This window comes from Lactuca serriola, chromosome 6 (genome assembly GCF_051521515.1).
Source record: "Lactuca serriola cultivar US96UC23 chromosome 6, Lser_US96UC23_V15, whole genome shotgun sequence".
In the NCBI taxonomy this organism is placed as follows: domain Eukaryota; kingdom Viridiplantae; phylum Streptophyta; class Magnoliopsida; order Asterales; family Asteraceae; genus Lactuca; species Lactuca serriola.
In genome coordinates, this window is record NC_136413.1 from 68,098,569 (window position 1) to 68,109,077 (window position 10,509).

The following is a 10,509-nucleotide window of genomic DNA, read 5'->3' on the forward strand; positions in this document are numbered from 1 at the left end:
TTCAGATCTGGACCCTTCTTGGGTTTTAGGTTCGTAAAGTTTGAGCTTGGTTACGTATGAAGCCTCCCTTGAGCGTAAAGCTCCATTTTGAGCTTGGATTTGTCATTTAGAGCCTCTTTAGCCATGCATGTACGTAAAGTTTGCAACTTTACGTGATAAGCAAGCCTAAGGAAGTTGGATCTGCAATTTGGGGCCTTGGCATGGCTTAAAAAGTGTTTGCATGGTTAAAGGACTAAAGCGACTCGGCGAGTCACATAGTTGACTCGGCGAGTCACATAGTTGACTCGGCGAGTCATATGAAGATGGGCATTGAACTCGACGGGTTGGATGAACAACTCGGCGAGTCCGATGAAGATTGTCGTAGACTCGACGAGTTGGATGAACAACTCGGCGAGTCGGTTAAGGTTTCCCCAATTGATGGATGCGTGTGAACTTGTCGAGTTGCAAGAAGGAAAACCCGAAGAGTGGCCTTAGAGCTTCAATTACGAACCTTAGGAGCTCGACGAGTCACTCTGGTGACTTGGTGGGTGGATGAGTATCTCAAGGAAACTTGACAAGTAGTCGAGGATACTCAGTGAGTCAAGGTCAACACAGACTGTTGACCTTGACTGTTGACTTTGACTTTAACCAGGGGTTGACTAGTTGACTTATGGGGTACCTTGAAAGGTTGGGAACTTATGAGCATGGTTATATTGTGATAATAGGTGGTGGAGAGTGTGGCAGTGATCCGAGAGTTTAAGTTCATCTACTGAGTCGACATTTGCAAGGTAAGTTATCCTCACTATACTAAGGGGTCTAAGGCACCAAGGCCAGCCCATTGGATTTGATATCTTAGTAGCTACTAATATGTTGAGTTTGAGTTAGTGATGTATGCCAGTTGATATGCCAGTTAGGTAGGCATATAGGACTACCTGTGTTATTATATGATATCTGCATGCTCAGTAGTTATGTCATTATATGTTGATATGTTATGTGGGGTGGGTTGAGGTGAGACTACTTCGTGCGGTAATCCAACAAACCCGGAAGCGTTCCAGTTACGGGCTAAGGGAGACTCGTACTGTGGGCTCGATGGCAAGCCAGATGTGAGCTGTGGGCCGGAAGCAATCCTGACTCACACTGTGGGCCCAGGGGGTAATCCAGTCTGTAAAGCTGTTGACCCATTACATGTTGTTCAGTTTGTTATGCTATGATGTTGCTGACATGGTTATGTGGATTGTATGGGTATCGATATTTTGGGGGACTCACTAAGCTTTCGAGCTTACAGTTTCAGTTTATTGTTTCAGGTACATTAGGGGATCGTGGCAAGGCAAAGGTGTGATCGTACCGCTCCTCGTTTTGATGATTTTGTTTCTGGGATACTCTGATACAAATATTTTGGAAACATGTTTTGTAATAACTATTGAATTTGGAAAGCATTTTAAAAGTTTAAAATTGGCTTGATTTTTATGGGCGTTACAATTTGCTCTTTATATATTATCAAAGTAAATAACTAACTTGATAATTTTGTATAGGTTATCCATTTGTTGGAATTGTTTTAAATTTGAATTTGAAGTTACCTGGTGCTAAAGTAGAAAAAACCACCGGGTCTGGCCCTGGAGTCCGTCACAGCCGAAGATGTGAGCGCCGAAGTCGGAGATGGCGTCGGAGTTGTAACTTGAGAAGATGGGGTCGTGCCGCCTTAGAAAGTGAAGTCGCAGCCTGTAACAGCCGACGAAGGTGTAATGGACAGGTTGTCGGTGACCGGAGTTCGATTCTTCAAGTAGGAACGTGAGGGGGCTGATCGCTTAGATTGAGCGGGTGAGGGGCAAGTTAGGGCAAATCTGTAAACCCCAATTAGAGAATGTAGTAGTGTATCGTGACTATGGTATTTAACCTTTTTAACATATATTATATAACTAGTTTTTACAGTTGGTTTTTACGTGTTTTTTTTTGTTGTGTATCAGAAAAAGAAATAAGATATCATATGATATATATTAGCGGTGGGGATAAAGACGAAAAGTTTAGAAAAATAAAAAAGGTGAAAGTAATATTTTACAATGTTGAAGGTTGAGGGGTAAATATAATATTTTGAAAAATAAAGGAATGAAAAATATCATTTTACAAAATAAAAGGGTTACAACTAATGGATTTTACAAAGTTGAGGGATAAAATATAAAATAGTGAAAATGACATTTTATAAAGTTGAAGGTTGAGGGCTGAAGTAATATTTAAAAAAAAATACAAAAAATAGGGATGAAAAATATTATTTTACAAAATAAAAGAGTTAAAAATGATGAATTATATGAAGTTGAATAATTAAAGTTATATTTTATATATTAACATAGTTATACAAAATAGCTAAAGTACTTTACTCACAAACCAAAACTTACAGATTATATATATTTATAATATATTAGTAATTAATAAAATATAAAATTAAATATTATGTAATATGAGTAGCATTTATAAACGGTATGAAGTATTATCATGGTCAGTTTTCGGTTTTTTTTGTTGGTTTGATTTTTTTTGTTTTTCAGTTGGTTTGTTGTCATTCTTTTCTAACTTGATATACATAAACCATGACAAAGTAAAATAACATATAGGCTATAAAAATAATAACTAATGATATACACTTTGCTATATTTCATAAAACATATAGTTTTCACATAATTTTTTCATAAAAACCATAAAATTTCATCATTTTTATTATATGTTTATTATTTAATTATTTTTATTGTTAAAAAGTAAACATAATTTTATTAAGTGGATAGATAAAAAAGTTAAGTGGAAATATCCTAAACTAAATATTTAGGACAAAAAACTATTTAAAAAAAAACAATTTTTAGCCTATTTTAAAAACACTAATTATAAATTAACTAAAATTTTCACATTTGATAAATGAATCGGGTTATAATTTTTTTAATCAACCCACTTTGGCTTTGATTCAGTCAGATTCAATAAACAACTATCAAACAACCTTTAGCTAATTAAAAATCCGTTGCTTTTTGGTCTTTTCATGAACACAACTTCTTGGCAACAATCATAATTTAATAAATTCAAATTTTGAATTACAACTCTGTAAATACAATATATTAGGAAAATAGAAGCTATAGACACATGTAGATTGTTACAAATTTAGTGGTTCTAGTCTTATCTATACTCTCTATTTGAGACTTTGATTCAATTTAATTTTTTGCTGATATCTCTCATCTTTGAAGACTAGCTTAAAATCGAGACTTTAATCCATCACTAATGGCAGCCAAGCTATGGACATCCTAGAAGAATTGATTTTTCTATTTCCATACTCTATTTGTTCTTCATTATCTTTCGTTTACAAACATATCAATCTATTTTTCTTCCAATATATCTTATAAGTAAATCATATATTTGTTTTACTTTTGTTCTGCATAAGCATCATATCTAAATGATTAATAAAGTGTATGTGGGATTCTTAAGTTTTATTGTTGAACATCTCGATATATGTAGTCACCCCCTGCCCTGCTTTTCTTGTTTGTACGCAAACATGAAAGTCTACTGAGAGGGTAAATAGACGAATGATGTATTAATATATCAGCATGTTTAGTTTTATAGTTTATGATAACTGATGTGTTTGGAACGGATCAAGTTGGATTTTTATATATACAGAAGATGATTTTTTTGTGAACTTTCTTGATTATATTCTTTAATGCCCTTGTTTTGTAACTTATAGATGGTTTTATCTTAATATTTGGAAACTTTGTTTGTTGAATTATCTTTCCACTTAATATATTACGAATATCAATTTGCCTTTTGTATATTATTAAAGTAGAGTACTAACTTGATATTTTTGCATGGGTTATCCATCTGTTTGAATTGTTTTAAATTTGACGTGCATTGAGAAGGTTATGGCTCCCACATCCCTTTATGTAACATCTCGATTTTCAAGTATTACCTTTTATCCCCCTTAGTATGAGAATTGGCTGCATTTTGGACCTTAGTGGCATTTTCGTAAAATCAGGCCAAGGCCTGGTACGTTGGGCGTACATTGTGTACATTGGGCGTCCATGTGCGAGTCTTAGTACGTTGGGCGTACACAGGACGTACGCGAAGCGTCCTCAAACCCTAATTTTAGGGTTTGGTCCATATTATGCATCATTAACTCCTCATTTCTCATTCCCTCTCCAGCCTCCAACCTTCATTTCATCCTTTGCAACCCTAAGCCATTGTGTGTGATCCTTTGAGCTCCAAAATGTGTGTTTGAGGTGCCTTTGAAGTAAGGTGAAGAAAGAAGCATCATCTTGGAAGATCAAGACCTTTTAGATCCAGGAACATCTCACCTTCAATGTAACACCCAAAGTTTTGAAGGCCAAGAAAGGAAAGAAAACCCTAATTTTTAGGGGCGACTCGGCGAGTCCAAGGAGGAACTCGGCGAGTCCGAGCGGGATCCGGGTCAAGGTGTAAGTGACCAACTCGGCGAGTTGACCAAGTGGACTCGGCGAGTCTGGTCTGTGCGAGGAAAACCCTAAATCCGGGACTTTGGGCGCTATTTAAGCTCCTTATTCTCTCCATTTGGGTTCCTTGGAGCCTCCCTCATTCAGAAAACGAACCCTAAGCCTCCATTGTTGTGCATTCAAGCTTCCAAGCCATTTTTGGGTGATTTGAAGGAAGAAGATGAAGGGGAATCAGTGAAGCTTCAAGGATTGGGTTCAGATCTGGAGTTTGTGGAGCCTTTATGAGGTATTGAAGGTATTAAGTCATTTCCTTCCCTTAGATCTATTTTGGTTGTGAGTTTTGGGGCTTTTTAGGCCATCGTTAGCCACCCTTATGGGTTAGAAGCCAGATCTGGAGTTGCTACTTCAGATCTAAGTGTGTTATGGTCTGGAGAAGCATAAAGTATCAGCCCTTGAGTCGATTTTGAAGCCCCTTGGCCTTAAACCCTAGTTTATGGTGTATTTTTCCTAGATCTCCATCTCCACGTAAATCTTGCAACTTTACGTGGGGGGATAGGCTTGGGAAGGGTAGATCTATAGTTTGGAGTCCATGCATGACTCAAAAGTCCTCTGCATGTATGTAGATCTGATTGGACTCGGCGAGTCCTTCTAGTGGACTCGGCGAGTAGCATGAAGATGAGGAGGAACTCGACGAGTGGGATGAACAACTCGTCGAGTCGGATGATGTTGGGCATGAACTCGGCGAGTTGGAAGAACAACTCGGCGAGTTGGATGAAGATTGCCTGGTACTCGGCGAGTCAGTTCTTGGACTCGGCGAGTCAGGTCGCGAAACCCCAAAACCTTCAAGTTGAGACTCGAATCAATGAGTCGGGTGGAGACTCAGCGAGTTGGTCAGGTCAGGACTCGGAATCGTTGGACTCGGCGAATCATGGACTGACTCGGCGAGTCATGTCGCAAATGGAAGGACCCTAAGTATATGAACTCGGCGAGTCAGTAAGTGGACTCGGCGAGTAGGGTTGACCTGGAAAGGTTGACTTTGACCAGGACTTTGACTTAGACCAAAATTGACTTGGTTAACTGTCGGGGGTCAGTTAGACTAAGTGTTGCATTGATATTGATAGCTCGGGAAGCTAGTAAAGCAGGAGCTCAGTGAGTGGTTGGGCAGCAGCTAGTGGGATCATCAGCAAGTTCAGCCAGTGCAGGTGAGTTACCTTCCAGTAGCGGTGGGTCTACGGCCACAATGTCGGCCTGCCAGTAGGAGTTGTATGTTAGATGATTGTCTTTGTGATATCATCTAGGTTTGCTACTACCTGATATGTTATATGCTGGCATGATATGTATATGTGATAGTAGTAGAGTTCGGTTGTTAGGACCTGATGAGATTAAAACAACCTTTAATCTATGAAGATCGATTAGATCTTGAACAAGTATGTAAATATAAAATTATAAGAACATGAAAATAAGAACAAAACAAGATTGAATCAAACGTGTCGAATGATTAAACAAAATCCTCAGAAGAGCTCGATTAAGAACATCAACTGTAGAGGATTGGTAGGTTACAAGAACGATTAAAGAAACCTGTAATGTTATCGTTATGCTCTAGACGAATCACTAAGATCGTTACACTCTAAAATCGTTAACCTAATATGCATGCAAGCATATACTTATATATAAAACATAAAAGGCTCTCGGTTGGACAGGCCCAAACCGGAATACAAAATAACTAAACTATCGAGCCCAAAAGACGCAATCTTCAAAATAATCTTCAACCCAACAATCTCCCCCTTTGCGTCAATTTGGAGCGAGACCTTCACTTGTTACTTGGGCCAGCAGCTGAAGCATGTACCTTCTTCTTCACGGTGCTAAACAGACATTTGGTGATAGAGAGAATGGTCTGTCTAAACCGGATGTACCATTGGATCATGTCGTTGAAGTACTTGATGTCATCAGCCGAATTCTCTTTACACCGTTTGATGATCGATAACACATGCTCCAGACAAGCAGTGGTGTAAAGGTGTTTGTCAGCTAAAGCAAAGAGACATTTCTGTCCTTCTGCTCTAGTGAACATAACCGAGTTGCGTCTCGGGTCGATCCTGCCCATTTGCATTTGGTTGAGATCACTGGCCGATCCCACAGGATCAATCTTCGGTTTCTTCTTGAAGACTGTGGCGACCTCCTGATCCATAAGGGCAACCTCCATGATGTAGCAGGCTAACATCCTTTTGATATGGTCTATAATGGGACCATATTCGGCTTCATTAGTCAAAAGGATATTATACAGGACAATCCAATCATGAGGATTTAAATTCGGTAGATCTGCCAGGGAGATAAGATGAGCAGTTCTTGCAGATCCCCGAATCAACTTGAACCGAACGTTTATAAAACGACCTTCGGTGTAAGGTTTCAGCACCCGAACGTTCACAATCTTCTGGGCGCTCCAAGTAAGGTATTGAGGACGAGCAGCCGCCAGATAGAAGTCAATGAGCTCCCTGTCAAGCTCAGCGTTCGGATGAGGGACTTCAAAGATGTTTGAGAAGGCGTGGAAGATAAACGCCTTTCGAGTCAGCGGCATGTCGAACTGCGAGTCGACAGTATTGTTGCAGTCGAACGAGATAACCGGCTCGAGCCATAAGATGCTGGGAGTATCTATGGCCTCTTTAATCAAGCGCTCCCTGGTCTAGGCAGGGAAGAGAGTCTTCCGGCTCTCAAGGAGATCGTGGGCTTCCTTTTGCTTGCGTTCGGCTTCTTTAGCCTCTCGCGTCACACGACTGGCATCATCATCAGCATTGCGACTGTTCTTTCGTTTTAACATGTCAGCAATGGTCTCCTTGTCTTCATCTTCCTCTTCTTCCTCAGCTATGTGTTTCCTTTTGTCCTTCACACCCGAACCCGAAGCATGACCAGTCGGATGTGGTTCGGTTGTGTGAGTAGCTTTGGAGGAAGGAGGTGGTTTCGATCCGTCTTTCTTCACATCTCCCCCTTGTTTCGGAATAGACACGAAACTAGGAAGGCCTTCGATTTTGCTTAGAAGGTCCATGGCCGGAGAGAGCTTTTCAGCAAGGGTTCGCCTCACTGAGTGGTTTAGAATAGGATCGTGTGCTTCTAGGATGTTGGATAAAGCTGCGTGGACATCCGAAACACAAGTTTTGATCACCTCCCTTTCGGATCGAAGAGCTTCCAGTTGTTGTTGTGAGTTGGAAAGTTGCGTGCTCTTGACCTTTAGGGAGGTTGTTTTGCTCGCCAGAACGTCCATCAATGAATTCTCGGCTGCGAGATCCTCCTGTAACTTAGCGAGGCGAGCATCGATGGAGGCACGAAGGGCCGGGTTGTCGTCGCATATGTTTTGGCGAAGAGTAGCGAACGAAGTCAACTCCGTGGAGACGAACTTGGCCAATTGCTGAACAATCGGTTCCAAAGTTGTCTTTGTGGCGTCAGCGCTTTCCTGTAAGGACTTCAACAGGATGGAAGCGTCGGAGAATAGTTTATCGACTTTTTCGGTCGCTGCCTCACAGGCTCTAGTTGAAGCGTCAATCGCAGCAGTTGCTGAGGCTACCGAATCATGTTGAGCCCTGGAGAAGGCGTCAACAATTTTCTGAAGGGCAGCTTCAGAGAGAGAGGACTGCTGGTTGGAAGAGGAGGCGAGAAGTAGGTCAACCTTCTCGTGGAGCTCTTTAAGATGCTTCTTTGTCACTGGAGCATCATCCTCCTCGTCACTCTGAACTTGAAACGGACTATAGTAGACCGAATCAAAGTTCATGTGTTCACCACCAAGGTAAGGGTTGTCTCCATCAGAGGCATTTTCGGGAGATGGAGGGGGTGGTGAAGCTGGGGGTGTTGTGGTTTTGGTAGGTTCAGGTTGAGTGGGTGTGGGGTTAAATTTGGGTGGTGGTTGAGTATGGGTAGGTTCGGTTGTATGGGTTTCGGTTTGTTGTGGTTCGGTTACTGGAGGGGTTTCGGTTACTGGTGGTGTTTCGGTGGCAGTTGTGAAAATGGGTGGAGGTATAGGGAAAGAGGTTGGGGGAATAGTGGGGTTTATGGTCGGAATGGAAGTAGGAATGGTTGGAGGAGGTGAAGGAACTGGTGAATTGTGAAGTTCCATTTCTGGGGTAGGTGATCGAGGTGGTGTGTTGCCTCGTTGAGGGGATTCGTCTCCTTGAGAGCCGTCAGAACCCGAACTCTCGCCCTCAGAATCACTGGAAGAAGAGGGAATAACGAGCTTGCGCTTCTGTTGTGTCTTCCTCCTCTTCGGCTGTGGGGACTGTGCAGCCTTTGTTTGTTTCCTCTTTTTGGGAGAAGGACCCTTTGGAGCTTTGGTCGCTTGCTTCCCTTTGTCAGCCTTTTTGCCTCTGTTTACCGGTTTGTCTGCATCATGGATAGACCTGAGCATATCCGGTGTCAGTTCCCTAGGACCAGTTGGCCTGAACTCCTTGATCGTCCGAATCAACCTGCTGTCGGAGGGCACGTCGCCATACATTGTCTCCGGGATGGAGCCAATGAAAGAAAATTTAGATGCATCTGAGACGATGATCTTCTTGGTATGAAACGTACCAACAGAAGACATCGATGCACCGTCAGCAGTGGGAACGTCAAACTTGTCCATCGCCCACTTTGTAACCAAAATCCAGAACCGGGCCAACGACACCTCAGAGTGTCGTGATGATGAAGAAAGGCTCTGGATGAGTTGTTGCCATAGGACCAACCCATAGTCTAGGTTAATCCCGTTGTAGACCCCGTACATGATCGACAGAAAGAGGCGACTGGCACCGTCGGATCCTGAGCTCCGTTCCGACAAGCCCTTGAAGAGGACTGTAAATACGCCGTTCCACTGTGGCGGCAGGCAGGACTTTTTGAACTTAGCGACGGAGGTAAGGACCTCCGTGTACCCCATGTTGTAAAACATGTTATACAGATGGCCAACCGGAATCGTCTCCGGATTAATTCTTGATGGGTCAACAACAAACCCAAGCATGGTGCAAAAGCGTTGGCGAGAAACTGATGTCTTGTGTTCTGCAATTTCGAAGAACACCCGTTCGACTGCCTTGTCGTAATAGGCAGTCGCATAAACCTGCGATAGGGCCACCATGGGCACCGACTCGATCCTGGAGAGAGCTGGAGCGAGTTGGGAGTACTTCAAGCACTCAATAATCGGCGACATGTAGGAATCGTACGCCAAAGGGTTGAGGTCGATCACCAGGCATTGCTGTGGACGGATTGGAAGGATCTGTGAAGTAGCGTGAACGGAAGAGGATTCAGCCATTGTTGAAGGTATGAAGAAGAGGATGAACAGTGAAGTTTTGGGAGTTTTTGCTCTTTAGAAAATTTGGAGGCAGTAAAAAGGTAAATGAGATTGTAGACGGCCTTTTATAGTGAGGGATTGGAGAGAGAAAAATCGTTTCAGATCCTCTCTGCGATGATCACGTAGGAGAGAGAGTGTCAGTTCCCTAGGATCACGCCACCCAACAAGCGCCGTTTCAGAAGAAAAACGATTCACATCCGCACGCGCCTTTAACTGCCAGAAGGATGTCGCTTGGATTTCGCACACGCGTCCTTAATGTCAGTAAAAAGCATGGGCGTTTCAAATTCACACGCGCCCCCTTTTTACCGTCGTTTGAATTTCGATCCTTTTAACTCCCGCCAAGTCAGCAACTTTTCGTGTTATCCTTTTAAACGGCATCTTTTGAATTAAATGCCCACGTGGATTGTTTTTGACCACAACTTCATAATTAACCACCAAGTAATAATACAGCCTGTAAAAGTTAGTAACGGAATTTTGGAAAATCAAAGATTTTCGTGCAAAGAGTGTAAAAGAAAAAGAAATAAAGCAACTCTTTGAAGGATATCCTGTGATGTCAATAATGACACGAAACTGATGATCCCGGGCACGAATCTCTTCCTTCAAGGTCAAGAGAGACCTTAAAGTGTTAGTGTGGATTCCCGTTGAATTACGATCAAACACTTATTAATAAATGTTGAAAGGCTTCTTTTAATTAGGCTAAATAAGGGTGGCTTTCGCTTTGATTCAGCAATTCTATTCTTGAAGTAAGAAAGAAAGTGACCAAAGTACTTGTGAGACCGGTGTAGCCTTTTGAACAAGTAGGTA